General features: G+C 45.9%; 2 long non-coding RNA genes across 3 annotated transcripts in view; one reads left to right on the top strand and one right to left on the bottom strand.

Moving 5' to 3' along the window:
• Positions 1 to 13295: 13295 nt before the first annotated feature.
• LOC142494600 (uncharacterized) overlaps positions 13296 to 19216 on the top strand; it is a 6453-nt gene continuing 532 nt past the window's right edge. The window contains exons 1-2 of the long non-coding RNA XR_012801555.1: positions 13296 to 13381; positions 18644 to 18724. This is a non-coding gene — a long non-coding RNA (uncharacterized LOC142494600). The remainder of the gene's footprint in view (positions 13382 to 18643; positions 18725 to 19216) is intronic.
• LOC142494599 (uncharacterized) overlaps positions 16567 to 19216 on the bottom strand; it is a 26504-nt gene continuing 23854 nt past the window's right edge. For both annotated transcript variants that reach the window (XR_012801554.1, XR_012801553.1), the window contains one exon: positions 16567 to 17459. This is a non-coding gene — a long non-coding RNA (uncharacterized LOC142494599). The remainder of the gene's footprint in view (positions 17460 to 19216) is intronic.

The raw sequence follows: 19216 nt of genomic DNA, 5'->3' as shown, positions 1-19216 counted from the left end.
AGTGTAACCGTCCTCGCCCGGCTCTTAAGAAGTTTACATCAGTTGACTATATACATGGCTTTTCTCAGTCTCTCTTACCTTTGTCAGGGTGCTGGATCAGCGCAGGCAGGCCGGAGATATACTGATGGAATAATGAAGGGCGCCAGAAATTTTTACAGTACAAACAGGAGCTTTATTAACAGCCATTGATAATGTTCTTCATTTTTAGACACACCACTCTATTAACATTTACTGATATATTTACAGTGTTTGTACTATTTACTTCTTCCCTAGGTAGCCTCGTCTCAATACGCTAGTGAGGTACTTTGGCTTCTTTCTCTTTGAGTTAGCTGAATCGTTCCACTTCTGTATAGCGTCCGAACTGTCCCATTACTAGTGAGCTCATTGCGGGCATTGGCCGGCATTCTATTTCCTGGGTCTGTGTTGGCTACGGACATTCCGATTAGGGCATTGTCTGATTGGCCCAAAGTTCCTATCTGGGGAACCTCTTTTGGGCATAGGCTTCCTTGTACCTGAATAAATGGGTTCATAATGGCCATTGCTACGGACGCTGTAGGGCACTTTCACTAACAATAAAACAACAAACATGGACAGATCAATCTGGTTCACATATCTATATACAGAAACATTGACATTATTCACAGTGAGGCTCCTCCAACTGTCACTTCCAGGAACCTGGTTCTAGAACATTCAGGGGAGCTATACTGTATATACCCTCCCATCTCCTTATGATGACATCACTGGTCACGAGACCTACTGGCCAGTGACTATCCTTTCTGCATGTCACCCTGCATCATATGATGGGGAGGCGAGTGTCACGGGAGACCAGGACTATAAAAACAAATAAACCGGCGCCTCCAAAAAGAAATATAAATATAGCCTGACCAAATATAAAGTCCAATACGGCTGGGATGAAGTCCAAGGCAGATTCTTCAATGAAATCTCATGGAAAGACAAACAAACAAATAAGACAAAAAGAGAAAAAGATCATAGTGCAAACTAAAGACAACTTAAACAAAAAATCACTGATAAGGTTGACAAGAAAATAATTACAAATTTAATGCCAATGAATTAAAATATATATAAAAACAACAAACACTTGAATGTTAGGCTAGAGACACTCTCGGAAGCTTGTCCTATTACATAAATTGTTGGTCCAAATAAAAAAGGTCTCGCCTAATACTGAAGAACTAATTTATTCTGCACTATGTTTGTATGTAAATCTTTGTATAGCGCCATTAATGTACATAGCGCTTCACAGCAGTAATACACGTGACATAATAATATAACAAATAATACAAACACATAATGGGAAGAAGTGCTTCAGACATAAAAGTAACATTAGGAAAAGGAGTCCCTGCCCTGAAGAGCTTGCAATCTAAGTGATAACTAGGAAGAAAATACAGACACAATAGGAAGGTGTTCTAGTAAGTGTGTCTGCAAGGGGCCAAGGTCGATATATGAAGTGTATAGTATCAGCCACGGAGCTACCCATATACTTCGTTAAGGAGGTGGGTTTTAAGATAGGTCTTAAAGGTGGAGAGAGAGGGTGCTAGTTGGATATTGAGGGGAAGGGTATTCCAGTGGTGTGGGGCAGTTGGTGAGAAAGGTTGAAGGCGGGAGAGGGCTTTAGACACAAAAGGGGTAGAGAGAAGAAATCCTTGAGCAGAACACAAGAGTCGGAATGGTGCACAGCGAGAACTTAGGGCTGAGATGTAAGGAGTATAAAGCTTTAAATGTGCGGAGGAGAATTGAGTGTGTGATACAGGATTAAATAGGAAGCCAGGAGAGGAATTTCAGCAGGGATGATGCGGAGACAGATTTTGGAAAGAGTAAAGTTATTCTGATAGTAGCGTTTAGGATAGATTGTAGGGGAGACAGGTGAGAGGCAGGAAGGCCGGACAGCAGGAGAGAATTAGGGTCTGTGTCAAAGTTTTAGCAGTAGAGCAACAGAGGAAAAGGGCGTATCTTAGCAATATTGTGGAGGAAAAAACTACAGGTGTAGCCAGGTCACCCTTTGCCCCCTGCGACCTCCATCACCTCCGTGTCTAGGACCGATGGCAGGTACTGCTGGAGGCCAGCGGCAGACCCGACAGCCATTCCGGAGGGTGGGGGCCGAGGAGGGAGCGCTCAGGTGTGCAGGAGATCTCCGGCGGCTCTTGTGCAGGGCGCCGCCATGTCACGCTGGTTCGCGCATGCGCAGTAAGCCCCCGGCAGCCCGACAGAGTCGCGCATGCGCAGAAGTAGCTAGGGAGTTCAGACAGCCCTTAGAAAGTCGCGCGAGTGTAGGGACAGCAAGGGAGATGTTGCGGCCGCCATGGAGGATTCGCGCAGGCGCAGTGAGGGCGCGCACGCGGCCCCAATATAAGTGCAGCCTCCACGGGACTATGACTCCCATGAGGCTTAGGGACAAGCATACCAGGTGTATCAGTGTGGCCAATGAGGGCCAAGGATCTCTAGGAGAAGCAAAGGATACATTTCGCGGGCTTGCAGCACGTTGGTCATTGAGAGTCAGGAGCAGCCCAGGGAAGGAGGTAGGGTGCAGGAGTCAGGGACTCCCTGCACTAAGCCAGCGGCCCTAAGGTCCAAGTTAGCCCTGATTCCCCACTAGGTTAGTGAGTGTTGCCAGGGACAGCCCTCAGGTCAGGGACCCTGTCACTTACGTTAGTTAGAGCTGGGGAACAGAAAGGGAAGAAAGGGACAAGTGGGCTGAGTGTTAGTCTGCAGAGCGTTGCTGCAGGAATTAGAGGAGGTAAGCGACGTGAGACAACTGGGGGGGGGTTCATAGCGGTAAGCAATCCGGGGAGCCATAGCCCAGGGCCGCGTTGCGCGTAGTATGAGGCAACTGGGGGGTTCATAGCGGTAACCAATCCGGGGAGCCCAGGGTCCGTGTTACGATTAGGGTGGGTGCAGGGACCTACCTGCATAGGATAGGCAACCCCGCAGGCCCTAGGAGTTTCCTTAAGCCACCTAAGGATGCTGTGCTGTAGGGACGGCCTATAGTACAGTGTGTGTCACGTTGTTATAGTGTTAGATAGGGACTCAGCGGACGCTGCGGTTCCAGTGAAGGAGTTCGGGCTCAAGTCGTGGCCACAGAGAATATCTCCAGGTTGGGATCAGACGGAATCATCACACGTCTGACCCTTTGTGAAGTTGTTGCTGATCCGAGCACCGGAATGCTCGCCAGGTACTATACAGTCATAAGTGCACCAACGGGCCCTAAGTGTAATTGTGACTGCGCAGTCACCCATTGCCTCTCTCTGCAAGAATGCGGGACATTGAGTGGGATACTTGGACACTGGGTGGGATCACCTAGTGTTGGGGAAGCGTCCTGCGCGACGCCGTAGTAAGGGTCTCCTCTAGAGAGGGACATCTGTTATGATGGTATTGTTATGATATGTGTTATCTTACGTTCCTAAGTAAAAGGTATTAGTTATTACCCCTTCAGTTGTATGTGATTATTGTGATTTTCCTGCGAGGAACCACTCCCCCTCTGGTGGGAGCCATCGCAGGTGGAGGCGCTGCACCGATGTAAGTGATTACCCTAGTATAATTGCCCCTGGTTCCCCGTGGTGGAAGCTCAGCCCTCCTGCGAGCCAACAGGTAAAGCACCACACCTGGTAACATTGTATGTTCTCTGCACCCCCACACTATATCTGCGATTGGGGGGGGGAATACCCGTTACACAGGTTTTACTACATATTGAATGTGAGAGGAGAATGTGAGGGAGCAGTTGGGTGTGACCCCAAAGCAGTGTGCTTGTGATACTGGGTGTATGATAGTACTTCCAACAGATGTGGAAGGAGGTGGTAGGGCCAGGTTTAGGAAGAAATACGAGGAGCTCTGTTTTTGACATGTTTAAGTCGGCAGAGGGCCATCCAGGATGATATCGCAGAGAGACATTCAGAAACTTTAGTCTGTGAAGCAGGTGTAAGGTCAGGGGCTGAATAGTAAATTTGTCTGTCATAAGCATAGAGGTGATATTTGAACCCAAGAGATGTGATAAGGTCACCTAGAAAGAGTGTGTGAAGAGAAAAGAGGTCCCAGGACAGAGCCCTGGGGTACCCCCACAGAGTGATCGATAGAGGAGGAGGAGGTGTTAGCAAACGAGACACTGAAAGTACGATGGGAGATGTAAGAGGAAATCCAGGATAGAGCTTTGTTACGGATATCAAAAGAATAGAGTGTGAAGGAGAAGAGGGTGGTCCACAGTATCAAAGGCTGCAGAGAGAGCAGCATTGAGGTCATTAGTTATTTTAGTGAGGGCTGTCTCAGTAGAGTTAACAGTGCAGAAGCAAGATTGTAGAGGATCTAGGAGAGAATAGGTGAGAAAATGGAGCAAGCGAGAGAATACAAGGCGTTCAGAGTTTAGAGACAAAAGACAGGAGGGAGACAGGACGATGGTTAGGGAGACAGGTAGGGTCAAGGTTGCTGTTCATTAACCCCGGCTGTACTGAAAAAGCTATACAATGCGGCATGCATACACTCATAGGAGACCCTGTTAAAAGGGACATGAAGCAAAAGGTGACACTGTGTGCAAATTTGCATGTCATTACCCAGAATCCCTGGCTGCAGTGGAAACATTGTATGCTAAGAGATAATGAGAAAAGGCAGGGTTGCAAACCTGTCTGAGACATATGAATGTGCTCACAAGTGATAATTTTATTTGCTGTGTGTTTGAATAAATAGACATTATGGACAAACTACAGGTTTCTCGAATAATATATATCTGCCATCAAAGTCTCTGTTTTGACATTCTATGCAGATATACGGCAGCGATCATCGTAGATTCAACGGTACATTTTGACAAGCTTCCCAATCCTCCCCATGCTACCGACCAGCACTAAAGCAAGATGAAGGGAAGGGGAATTGAACAAGAGCTCCTTTGTAAAGCTGCTGTCAGTGAGAACTCAGTCGAAATCAAATTAGCACTGTACAGCCGCACAAGTGCAATCTTCAGCAATGAAAGGAGATGGGATAAAAGCTTCCAGACAAATAAATATTGGGTTCCTTGGCTGCTATCTTTTAATTAAACAATTGCCGTCTATCAGAGGCGTGGAGATTGGCCGGTGTAGAGCTGGATCCTGGAACAAGATGTCAGAGGGAGAGGCTTCTTCTGAAGCTCTGACTATCTGCAGATGTGGCGAGATTGTAGCAAAACTTTTCTTGCAGTTGAAGCAGCGCAGGTAGAGATGGACAAACCTGTCCGAATCCGATCCGTGGATTTTCCCCTGGGCTATTCCAGCCAAATCCTACCCGCCTGCTGATGCCCGAAGCTGGATTTCACCACCTTACCCCGCTCGTATTCTTTGAAATCCGTCCGTGGGGGCTCGGATTCTTGGATTTAATCCTCCTCCCCCTGTTATAATTTCGTTCGACGGATTTCGATTCAGTTTGCAGATTCAGATTCCAAATCCGTCAGACAGGATTTTCGGTAATAGGAAAAACAACAAACAAAAAAATCGGCATTTTAACACTAATCTGTGACTCAAAGGAACGGAGCAATTCGTGTCAGAGTCGGACCCAGGCGGAAAATTCTCCCATCTCTAATTGCAGGACACCTTTGGGGTGGGAAGGGTAACAATATCTAGCTGCCATTATTTGTATCTTCGTGCAGTGCAAGGATTTCTTTCTTATTACGGTGTGTGGGAATCACATATAAGAAAACGGCTCCTCACATTTACTGCAAAGTTCATGGCCGATTAGAACCGCCTGGCGCACTCTGTCTGCCTATTATCCTGCCTGCTGTGAAACTTCAGACCCTATTAGAGTCTTTGGCTTTCTTTCATATTTTAAATAGTCTTGTATCTATCTCAAGCGGTTTTGAACTTCATTACAATACAGCCTAAGGCCCGTTCTATAGTGCGGGCGCGCGCCACGCGCGTGCACGGCAAGGGGAGTGGAACCGGTCGACAGGAAGAAAGAAGAAAAAAAAGAAAGAAATCGCGCCGCTACCGCCGCTGAAAATGTGTGTATGAGTGTATATGAGTGTGTATGAGTGTGTATGAGTGTGTATGAGTGTGTATGAGTGTATATGAGTGTGTATGAGTGTGTATGAGTGTGTATGAGTGTGTATGAGTGTGTATGAGTGTGTATGAGTGTGTATGAGTGTGTGTGCATGTTCAACGTTATTAAAAAAATTATTACAGGTTTTATTTATTTATTTAAAAACACACATACACACACACACACACACACACACACACACAGTCGCGCACACAGTATACTCACAAAAAGCATGCGGCACGTACACGCACATTCGCACATGCACACGCGCGCGCACGTCCGCACACAGTATAGAACGGCCCTTAGCTTCCGCCGCCGCGGTTAGAGACTGTCCCACACAGTCTCCACTTGTTCACATTTCCCCGGAGCCTCACACCCTCCAGGTTCAGTGATAATCTCTTGCTTCTGCTCTAGCACAGGGACGGCTAACTCCAGGGCCACCAACAGTCAAGCTTTAAGGATATCCCTGCTTCAGCACAGGTGCTGCAGTAGAAGACTGAGCCACCTGTGCTGAAGCAGGGATAGCCTTTAAAATCTGACCTGTTGGTGGCCCTTGAAGACTGGAGTTGGCCACTCCTGCCCAGGCACTTCACTTTCACTCATGTGCTTCCATCCTGTACCTTGTTGATACTCTTGATATATTTAAAAGTGGAATGATGTAAAGATCTCTTAAGACATTCTACCACAGACTTGGTTGGTTGGAGTTAGAGGTGGTGTATAATACTTCACTATTACTCCTGCCTTAAATACTTCCTTAACCATTATCCGGATCTCTCGTTGACATGAGCATTGCTACAAGTGAATTTAAAAAAAAAAAAAAAAAACTATCTAAAATACTTGTGGAAATTGCCTAGATTTAAGTTCTTAAACATGTCATAGCCCTCTGATTCTAGGAGGGACTGCACTGTGCAAGTTGTGACTCAGCCTGTACATCATGAATACGCAGGTTACTGCTCTGCTGTCCCTGGAAGGCAGTGTTTTTCAACCAGGGTTCCTGGTTGAAACAAGGAACCCTTTGGTTCCCCGGGCATCAATAAAAGGTTTCCCTGTAATTTTCAGGTCATTTTAAAATTGTACCAAATACAGAAGAAGTTGCAACGCATCTGATCTCAGACGTGCTGTTAGAGAGGGTTGGGGGTTCCTCAGAATTTCACATGGGGTTCGTTAACCGATAAAAGGTTGGGAACCACTGCTGTAAGGACTGGGATAGTTTGGTGTGTTGTGAGACAGGCACTATGACCGCGTGCCCTCTCGTTATCATCTCACAGAGCCTCGACCGCTGCTCGACCTCAGCTGCTGTGTGAACGGGGAATGATCCTCCTTATCTTTGGGATACCATAAACCTATCTCACAGTAATTAGAAACCCAACAAATTCAAAGCCATTTACAACTGGCCCCAGCAGTTTCACCTGCCTTATCTCCTACGTACCTGTTGTTTTCTGAGCCCTCATAAAGTGGACAATGTGAAACCAGTCACGTCTCAAGTTGCTGAGCAAAAGCCGGACTGCTCCTGAAAGCATTTTACTCTCAGCTCACCTAACTTTCCAGAAAATGTTATTTCGCTATTTTATCATTCAGACATTTTACCAAGAAAGAGGCAGTATAAATCTCAAAAGCAAAGTGAAATGTACATGCGAGGCCAACAGCTTAAGCACTATGCTGCACCTGCTCCCCAGTCACATTCTTTGGTGCTATTGTTTATCAGATCAATAATTCTTTTTTTTTTTTCCTTACTACAGCGGAATATATATGTCTGATTTCTGTATCCCCAATTAGAAGCAGTAGTTAAGTAGGTCTTTTATACGTTGTCAAAATTAAATGGAAGTACCCTCCTACATGTACTCCAGGAATGTATATACACCAACTCCAGTCCTCAAGGGCCACCAACAGGTAGAAATGGGTGAATCCACCCAAATCCGTTACCCTGACTTTCTCACATTTTCCCCTCAAAATCCGCTTCGGGGTGTAAAATCCTCTTCGCGGTGTAAAATCCGCAAACGGATTTGGACGGTTTTAATCTGCACGGATTAATAAAAAACCTACCGTTGGATACAAAAACCCGTGGCCGGATTTGTAAAATCCAATCCGTGGATTCAGCAAATCCGTTGGCAGATTCATAAGCATTCTGAGGATTCTTAAGTATTGCTGAATCCGCGGATTGGGTTCTATAAATCTGTCCTCGGTTTTGCAGAATCGGGGAATGTATATAAATTATTATTAATAATATTATTAATTAATTATAATAATAATTTCAATTAAAAAAAAAAAAATGGCAAATACATGAATCGCCCTTTTTGACATTGACCCGCTGAAATCCGCAGACCAAGGGAGCCGGTCGATCCGCTGCGGATCCAAATTCCGCCCATCTCTACCAACAGGTCAGTTTTGAAGTTTTATCCTGCTTTAGCACTGGTGACTCAATCAGTGGCTCAGTCAGAATGACTGAAGCCGGGAAATCCTGGCAACCTAACCTGCTGGGGGCCCTTGAGGACTGGAGTTGGCCAACCCTTTCATAGGTGAACTGAATGAGTGCTCAATGCCTGGTAGGGACTGCAGCTGACAACAGCCATGCTTTCTTTGACAGGGGAATGCACCCCGGATTTGTATACATAAAATAAAAAATAAAATGTATTCTAATAGATGGTACTTGAATACGTGTTGGTTCAATGCCTCGCTCCGCATTTTTTACTCTCGTTTGAAGGCTGTTATGTGGATGAGTAGTTGCTGTTTTTTATGTATCTATAATATGTAATAAACATGCACAGTTACAAACAATCTCAAAATTCCAACCCTGATTGCCTCTGGTTTTTGTAACTATAATTCTGCCATGCTTCATTGAACAAGTTACTCAAAGGCAATAAATCAAAGGTTTGTTTTAAAATGGTTATACTTCCCCAATTATTGTTTTTTTAATGGTACTAATAACCTTGTTTTAACCTATTGAACGCACACTATGGTCAATACCTAAACCAGTGGAAGGATACTACTTTGTAACATAAGATTATGTTAAGTGGATGCAAAGTGCACATGTACAGACTCATTTGCACTTTTCAGACACCCTGTCCTGTTTGTAGCCCTGCAGGCTTGAGTTGTCAGTGATGTGTTATAGTTCTGAGGTTGGAGGTGAGTGGTCTGGAGAGACTGTAAGACAGAAATCCCTGGATCTGTAAAGAAGGGGCAACATGACCTAAGGTTCAATGGGCCCCACCGAAGGAGCCGTGAGGTCAGGCCAGGGGGAGGGGTTAAGAGAGGGGTACTTCAGGAAATGGGGAGGGATCTCGTCTTCCTCTTTCCTCTAGGACAGGGGTGCGCAAACTATTCCCCCTGTCTGCTCTCCCCCCGCGCCCCTTTCCCCCCTCTGGCTCGCTCCAGCATCAAATGACGACACGGGGTCATGTGTCGTCATGTTGCCATGGCGACGTGTTGCCCGACACAAAGGTAAGTGAAGTTACAGAGGCCTCGTGCGGTCCCCCGGCATTTAATTGAAACGCCTTCGGTGCAGCACGGGGGATCTGTAACTGCCGCATCCACCGCCCCCCCCCCCCAGAAAATCTCACGCCCCCGTTTGCGCACCCCTGTTCTAGGATCTACTGAAGCGAAGTCCCACCCACACGCCCCGTTTTAGGCATTACTGAATCTATCTCTTTCTTAATGCCCCTTTGTTTTTGCCAAGTTACCAGCAACAATCCCTCATGTCAGAGACCATATTGGGGTGGGAAGCAGTATAGGGTGTCAGTCATTTACTAATCCTGTCTTTCAGCATCTGCACATGGATGAAACACTAGTGTGCTACACAGTATCTGAGGCCAGTCTCTCACACAGGAGAGGCTTACTCCAGCTCAGACCAATTGATTGGTCTCCTTACCTACTGTAACAGTGTATGTTAATGTTTGACATTTTATCGTTTTTGTCCTCCAACCCTATTGTACTGCGCTACACAATATGTTAGTGCGTTATAAATGTAGCAGGCTTCCCCCTAGCCCCCTTGCCACCGCGGTAGCCATTACAGGATCGCGCGTGCGCAGTAAAGATAGCGCACGCGGTCCCAATGCTAAAGAGGTCCTGAGTGGACTACAATTCCCAGCAGCCTCTGGGGATTGCCCTTTCACCCACATCACGTGCTGCCAGCCAGCAAATAGGGTTTTGCAGCTTCTCCTGTGGAGGAAGGCTACAATGTTGCGGGGACCACGTTTGGCAGTTGGAGCTGGGAGCAGGAAGGGGGAGGAAGTGTGTAAGGAGCAAGGTTCTTACACTAGGCCAGGTTACCCCCAGGTCCCAGGTAGGTCCCACTCCCCACTAGGTTAGTGGGTAAGTTCTTAGGGAAGGCCCCTTAGATAGGGACCCTGCCCTTAGGTGTGTGTAAGTCTAGTCAGTGGCACAGCTGCCGTGCTGTGTGCTCTGACTAGAATATACAGTGTGGCTTTGAAGTGCAACCACAGCAGTTACTTGGCTGTGTCAGTGAGAGGCCCCTCATAGGAAGAAGGGGGGTTGCTTTCTAGTTGTTCAGTGTGTGTTATATCACCAGTGCCAGTTGCATGTGGTGAGCTGCCAGAGTCTGGGATCAGACAGAAGCTACAGGGAGAGTTCTTCTGCGTGCAGGGACTAGGGTAGAGGTATACCCCAGGGCCCAGTTAGTCCCCTATGACACCAGAGGAAGCTGTATGGTATAGGGTCGGCCTTAGGACAGGAACTCCTTCACCATAAATAGAGAGCAAGAGGATTTGCTGTCTGACAGTACCTGACTGTCAGTACAGCACGTTCAGAGACCGTGTTAAAGGATCATTCCGGCTGGAGATTCCTTTCCTGCAGAGAGCAGCGCAGCACGCCGTGGGATCACTGTGCGGTGTTGCTGAGTCAAGGATTTTCCTGACCAGGACTGGTCAGGGAGGTAGTATACATTAAGTGCACCACCGGGCCCCAACACAGGGAAGCGCTATCCCTCACACTCACACTTTCTTTACTGTTGTGGTCACTCAAGAGACTGAGGGGAATGTGATGATGGACATGTGGGTGAGAGGATGGTATGCATTCAGAGTGATGCACTGTTATTCCTATATTGTTTGATGTTATGCAAAGAGAGTGTTATTGAAGTTACAGCTCATGCTCAGTAAATACTGTTTATTCACACAATGTGTATTTACTGTATGTGGGTTCTGGTGAGGGCACACTCCCACCCCGTTGGGAATCCCTCATCAGTGGAGGTGCTGCACCGAGTGTAAGTATATACCCAAGGTTCCCCATGGCCGAAGCTCAGCTCTCCTGGTTGCCAAACAGGTACCGCACCACACTGAGAAGTAGTCAGATACACCTACCCACCCCAATCTCACTTAAGGGGGGGGGGGGGAAAAGAGGGCTACATAAATAATAATAACATATCTGCAACACCTCTTACACTAAAACGTACCAAAATACATTGTACTGGGCAACACCCCACCCTTTTCGATATACCGGAACCAGGTATTACATTAGCAACAGCAAACGGTTCCTACGCCAAATCAGCAAACATAAAGTTCTGATTTCACTCATATTTTCAAACTGGCCACTTGCAACATCATGCTGGCGGAACATCAATACAATCAGTACAATGCTCAAATTATGTTTATTATTACTATTATTAGGACTCTATTATTATACAGATACAACCATGTATGCATGTCGGTCAAGATATTGGCAAAGGTCAGTGTGCGTGACCGAAACATCGATCTGTATGGATTAAAATGTCTTCTTTTATGTATGAAGACCTGTGGAGTGTGGGTTCCTTCTTGATTTAGGAGGATGAGTCCTGTACTATAGGTCTCCCTGCGGGGGGTGATCTCTGTGTACCTGAGGCAGTTACATAAATCCAGTGAGCGCATCCAACTTCTTTCTTCCCCACGTAGGTAAGAGCAGAAAAACACCAACATTGACAGTGTTTGAATGTGAACTTGGACATCCTACAGTGCACTACGCTGCAAAATATCTGTGTGTTAAGGCACAAGGGACATACCCGTGTTTTTGACCCTGTGCCCGCATCTTGACCTCATAACTTTTAATTTCACTATATTACGGGGCTGCTCTCTGCTGTAACCACATCTCCCAGGCATTTTGTAGTGGGGGTTTATTGCCCTCTCGATGTGTGGATGTTTTCCAGCGATCTCCCGCCAACCTCCCGACGCACACAGCGAGAGCTGAACTTCTACACTTCGCTCACCTGTAGCTGAACCCGGCTAAATTGTTTTACAATTCTTATCCTTTTAACCGCCCTGGTTATAAATTCTTCCCACATAACATTTTATTACGATACAGATGAACAAAAATAAAGAAAAAACGTTCCTCTCATTGGCCGTGATGTAAACATTTCATTTCACACTCACAAGTGTCCTTCCTACATTGTTTTCCAAGAAACATGTATACAGCACAAATACATTGTAATTGTAAACCACTAATACACACTTTAAATCAGTGGTGTCCAACCTTTTTTTTGGATAAGGAACCCTTTCATTACTGTATATTGCGAAATTCATCGGAGCCCCAACCCTCTCTAATTAGATTGTAAGCTCTTCGGAGCAGGGACTCCATTTCCTAAATGTTACTTTTATGTCTGAAGCACTTCTCCCCTTTATGTGTTATCTATATTATATATTATTGATATGATTGTTACGTATATTACTGCTGTGAAGCACTATGTACATTAATGGCACTATATAAATAAAGACATACAGTATATACATACATATAATAGCATGTCAGAGATCAGATACATTGTAAGGAACCCCAACCCTCTCTAATAGCGTGTCTGAGATTAGTTGCATTGTGACGAACCCTAACTCTCTCTAATAGTGTGTCTGAGATCAGTTGCATTGTGAGGAACCCCAACCCCCTTAGCCTGGAGAACTAACCTAAAGCTGCATACAGTAAGTGTGATAAAGCCATTTTCACCTATCTGAGAAAGTGTATTTAAATATGTAGATGTAAATATGTATAATGTTTATATGTATATAATATAAAGTTCTATATAGAGATAGATAGCCCCTCTTGGATGGCTACTGGTTTCTTGTAATGGTTAATTACTTTAATAGTAGAATCCTCGGTGGAGAGATATGGAACTCTGACGCGTTTCGGGCACAAAATGCCCTTTGTCAAAAAGTACTACTCTTTGACAAAGGGCATTTTGCGCCCAAAACGCGTCAGAGTTCTTTTTACCCTACCATGTTTTTGTCTGTCTCCCATGTTTAGCCTAATAAATTGATTTTTTAACTGTGCTTGTGGGTGTGCCGTACCCCTCATTCCCCCCCCCCCCCCGCATGCAGTGCTCCACATCTCCCCACCGAGGATTCTACTATCAATACTATTCCATGCTGGATGCACGCACCTGGAACCAACAGTACTTCAACGCGTGAGTAATGTTACCATATGGAGGTGTTTTTACCTGTGCTTTATACACAATTATTACCACTATACTCTAAGTAGTTTTCTCCTATAAGTGGTGTGGTCAAAGGGTTAGAATAGCTCTACAGGCTTGATCTTTCCCAATTACGCCATAAATCCCACTTAGAGATTCAAGCCCTTATGTTGGCAACCACTATCATTTGAGTTATATGTTTGGTAATCAGTGTTAATTATGATTGCACATGGTATTTACTACATGCTCCAATTACTCCATTCTGTGGTTGGCTCCAATTAAGAGTCATCAAGATATGCTTTATGATATCATGTTCAATGATCTGCTGCACTGATCCAGGACTTGACTGTTCAAACTTTTCTCTGTTAATTATTTTAAGGGGTTAACTGTGCGGGCTCACTCAAGTTCCACCCCTCCTCCTTGTGATCTATGATGTCAGACTTAGGGTATTAATAGCCACACCCTTTGTTCCAGAAGCAGGTTCTTCACAGTTCTGACTGGGGACCTCAATCTAAGTCCTGTATATATGTCTAGTCTGCAGCTAGCTATGTCTTGTCACCATTTATTGTTTTACAGTTTAGTAACCTGCCCGATCATTAGCCAGCGCCTGTTAGAGGCTCAGGAATGCCTGTTTGTAGGAGAAGGTTGCAGCACTGTTCAGTCTCATAGGGCTGCCCCCAGAGCCACCCATACTCATTGAATCAGCACAACTGGCAGGTTTTTCTCACATCACTGTCTCCCTGCAATCTATTCCACTTCATCCTTTTTGCAACGGATAACTAAGCCAAGTACCTCCTCTGGATAAGACCGGAACATACCTTACTAAAATATGATTGCTGCCTTCCCTCTCATTCTAGCCACACAGTGGTGTTTTTAGTAGTTACTGTTGCATATATGTTCAATAAATATGATTTTAAATTTGTTTATGTATGGCTATGGGGGTAACTACAAGGATTGAATCTTTCCTAGCCTAGCATTTGGAAATAGTGAGTGCAAATAGGATTCTTTTAGGCCACTGCTGTGACCTTTCCCCGTACTCTAGAATTGTTTATTCCCTTATGCACCCTATTTCCCACACCCCTTTACCTACATACATTAGGTGAGCGGCAGCCACTTCTCTCACTCTGTAAAATATGATTGCCCTAAAGCTTTGCTACATGTATCGTGTTGTGCATATCTATGTGAACTGTTTCTGGACCTGGTGACATTTAGATGCTAAATTTTCATATAGATCATACCTCCCACTATATAGATAGATACTGTAGATAGATAGATAGATAGATAGATACTGAGCAAACGCTTTATGGAGGTAGCTGATGTGAAACCCTTCGGAGCCTGGGAAGGGGGGTTACAAATACAACAGTGGTTTTCAATCTTTTTTGAATAGGGGGGAACCCTGCATAATTTTTAGAAACTCGGGGCACTCCTGCCCATCTGGCCTCATTCATCCCCTCCTCGCTGGAATGCAGCACACTCACCCTCCCTCTCACACGCTCACCTACTACACTCACCGACCTCCTTCCCACACACAGCCCATTCACCCCTACATCTCACACATCATACTCATCCTTTATTTCAACACACACGCCACATTCAGCCCCCCCCCCCCCCCTTTTCACGCAGCACACTGACACTTTTTGGAAGCACACTCCACATGCACCCCCCTCTCCCATACTCCACACACATTTACATTCCCCGCACACATGCACCCCCCTCTCCCATACTCCACACACATTTACATTCCCCGCACACATGCACCCCCCTCTCCCATACTCCACACACATTTACATTCCCCGCACACATGCACACACCATTAACTTCCCCCCTCACACCGAGACACCACACAATTACCATAGCCCCCCTTTTTTCACACACCCCATTTCTTACACACCACACACCTTCCCCATCCCCACATAAAGCCCTCCTCCCTTCTCTGCAGAAACCACTCACCTCCTGCCCCTTCCCACTGAAAGCCTTCAGCACAAATGCCCTTAACCATTGTCCCACACAAAGGCCTAAACTCCCTTCCTCCTAACACAAACTCTTACCTCCCTCCCCGCACACAGTTCTCACCTCTCCCCATTCCCACACACAGTCTCACCTTATCCCCTCCCCACACACAGTTCTCACCTCCCTCCCCCTCCCCACACAGAGTTCTCACCTCTCCCCCTCCCCACACACAGTTCTCACCTCCCTCCCCCTCCCCACACAGAGTTCTCACCTCTCCCCCTCCCCACACACAGTTCTCACCTTTTCCCTCCCCACACACAGTTCTCACTCTCCCCATTCCCACACACAGTCTCACCTTGTCCCCTCCCCACACACAGTTCTCACCTCCCTCCCCCTTATCTCCCCACACACAGTTCTCACCTCTCCTCATTCCCACATACAGTCTCACCTCCCTCCCCACACACAGTTCTCACCTCTTCCCTCCCCACACACAGTTGTCACCTCCCTACCCCCTCCATGCACAGTTCTCACCTCTCCCCCTCCCCATACACTGTTCTAACCTCCCTTCCCCCTCCCCACACACAGGTCTCACCTCTCCCCCTCCCCATACACAGGTCTCACCTTTCCCCTGTCCGCATACAGTTCACACCTCCCTCCCCCTCCACACACACAGGTCTCCCCTCTCCCCCTCCCCACACACAGGTCTCCCCTCTGTCCCCCTCCCCACACACAATTCTCTACCCTCCCATCTTTCCTCCTATTTAACACATCAGCTGCCCTTTGGGCGCATTGCACGTAGACGTGCCGGCTGCGATCTGCCTTTTCCCCCTCCCCACACACAGGTCTCACCTCTCCCCCCCTTTTCCCTCTCCTCTGTACCGGGCTGAGAAAGTCCAGAGAGAGCGCAACGCGCCAGCTGAGCAGCCAGCATAGGGTTTCCCCCAGGGTCTGCAGTGCCCTTGACACAAGGTCACGTCGCTCCAGTTGATAAAAAAGGAGATAGATAATAGATAGATGATAAAGAGAGAAAGATAGTATGATAGATAGATAGAGAGAAATAGGATAGATAGAGAGAAATAGGATAGATAGATAGAGGGATAAAGATGATATATAGATCAATGATAGATAGATAAAGAGAGAAATAGGATAGATAGATAGTGCCACGGTAGAACAGGACAATTACACGGGATTGCAAACACCAGACAGAATGAAGGAGTTAAATAAGGCAAGTTTATTTCTGCCGGAGACAACAGGAGCAACACAATACATAGCTTCATGGTTACACTCAGCAAAAACAGGGGTGATCGGGGGAATCCTAGCTTGCTAGGTGCTGCGTGTCACTTCGATAGGCCTACCCAGGATGTGTTTCACACACTGATCAGTACTGTAGGGATGCTAGCCGCCTGGATCTGTGTGTCACCGGAGTGTTCTCAAACCTCAGAGTAACACACCATCTTTCTGTGGAACTCTGATCGGAAGGGATATACATAGTGTCTCCATCTAAAACCATGGAAGACAGGGTTTCCGACCAATCAGAACATGAGATGCTACGTGCTTGCCAATCACAGTGAGGGCTCGCCTGTGATGGACCAATTCAGGTCATAAGTGGGGACAGTGCTCTAAGATAGCCCACAAAGGAAGGCTTAAGAGGAGTGGGATATTCAAACCGACCAATGGAAATCATGCCAACAAGGATAAGACTAAGCAATGGTTCCCAGTACCAGCCTGATACCTCCCATTCAGATAGCTGCCTCAGATTCTGGGATGAACAATGGCTCCGCTTTTGGAGTGATTTTTCCCCCGGCCTGAGTAAACACCCCTCCCACTCCTTCAGTGTCCCAAGCACTTTACCCAGACCATATTTGGATAACAGGCCCAGAGTCCATTGTGTGCTTGCTGGCTAAGCGAATTACCAGCCCAGCACACAATAGAGGCATACAAATACATTCACAATACTTTTACATGGGGGGAATAACCAGGTTCAAGGGACAACACAATACAGTACAGTTACATTGTCATGGCGACGAGGCATCATGTGAGGAGATTCTGGCTCAGGAGAGAAGGCCTCTGTAAGTGCGGGGCTCGGTGCAGCGGCACCGGTAGCAGCACCATCACGTCGGCCCTGGATAGATAGAGAGAAAGATGATAGCTAGAGATAGATAGATGGCTAGATAAAGAGATGGATGGACAGAGGGTCAGACTTGAGTGGCCTGTACAATTTTAGCTTTTTTTTGTCAGGGCTTCTGCTTTACAGAGGGACAAGATTTGACCTGGTTTCCTCTTTTAAAGGTTCCAAACAGTACAGAGACCATGGGCCCCGAAGCGATCACAAATTAAACAATGAACTGCTGTTCTTTAAAAGGAACCGTTCCTCCTGCATGCATATTTTTATTTTCTCCTGACCATACTGTACAATACTTATCTACATTCACCTCTCTAGTTTTTTCTCTGCTCGCTGAGGTTTTACCCTGTATGTTTTCCCCTTAAAATACAAGCCCAGCCATGACCTAAGTGAAAACATTATGTCTACAAATCCCTTCTCACTAATGGAATCAGAAGACCTCAAAGAACCTCATCTGCTTTAAGATAAAAGTGATCAAATTCAAGTGCAAATTGCACTTTACATGAAAGAAATTTCTAAAGAGAATTATTATTCAAAAAATAAAAACGAGGCAAGTCAGTGAAAATATGTTGTGAAACACAAAGAAAAAGAAAATTGACCACAATATTTTTTTTTAGTGCTGCACCAATATGATAAGACATTTTATATCATCCTACATGCATATGAAAAACAGAGTACATAGTATAAATTGTCCCAGGGTGTATACTGTATGTAAAAAAAAAAATGGACAGCGAAATATAGTGCAACGCTGCACAAAACTTATATTAATAAAAAACAATGTTGCCCCACTCACGTGGCATCGGATAAAAATAGGCAGATTGAAAATAAACATCCTGAAGAGGGCAGTAGATTGTCATCAGTCTTCCCTGAGGAAGTTTGTGAAAGGCGAAACGCGTAGGGCATTGACATGCAAGTGACTGCACAGTCTGCACCCGATACACCAGATCTGATACCCAGCTCTGTGTAATCCGGCAGCGGCTTCCCTTTCGGAAGTGACGTTGCCGTCCAGTTCGGAGGAAGGAGGGGATCGATGTGTATTCCTACACGGCCCCAGCACTGCTCTCGGAACCCTTGGTGATCTCACTGCTTATTTTAGCCAACGTTTGAGAGTGTTGTTTCACTTATCATGTTTTCACATAGTAATAAGCATCTTTGCACTATGTTCTGTTTTCTCTTGCTTTTAGGAGGTGCAACCTTGACGATCCTGCTATCTGACATCCGGATCACCGGCTGACAATCTACTGCCATTTTTTATCCGATACCACGTGAGTGGGCAGCATTGTTTTTTTTTATTTTTGATTAATATCATTTTATTTTTTTTACATGATTGCACTGTAGTTCCCTGTCCTCTTTTTTACATATACATCCTGGGACTATTTGCGCTCCATACCTTGGCTTTGGGCCTTTTAAAGTTAAAATTTAAATAAAATTAAAAAAACAGCTAGGAAAAAGTCAAAATAATGTTGGTAATATTCTCTAAAACAGGGGTCACCAACTCCAGTTCTCAAGGGCCACCAACAGGTGAGGTTTTCGTGATATCCCTGTTTCAGCACAGGGGGCTCAATCAGTGGTTCAGTCGAAGGCTGAGCCACTGATTGAGCCACCTGTGCTGGAGTAGTGATATCCTGAAAACCTGTCCTGTTGGTGGCCCTTGGTGGCCCTTGAGGATGGGAGTTCTATGGGGCATTACAAAAAAGCTTACTTTCAAAGTAGGTTTAATGAATGAAGGCAAAGCGAATGTTACCCAGCACTTGTAT

This window comes from Ascaphus truei, chromosome 5, assembly GCF_040206685.1.
Source record: "Ascaphus truei isolate aAscTru1 chromosome 5, aAscTru1.hap1, whole genome shotgun sequence".
In the NCBI taxonomy this organism is placed as follows: Eukaryota; Metazoa; Chordata; class Amphibia; order Anura; family Ascaphidae; genus Ascaphus; species Ascaphus truei.
This window is presented reverse-complemented; position numbering and strand designations above follow the sequence as displayed.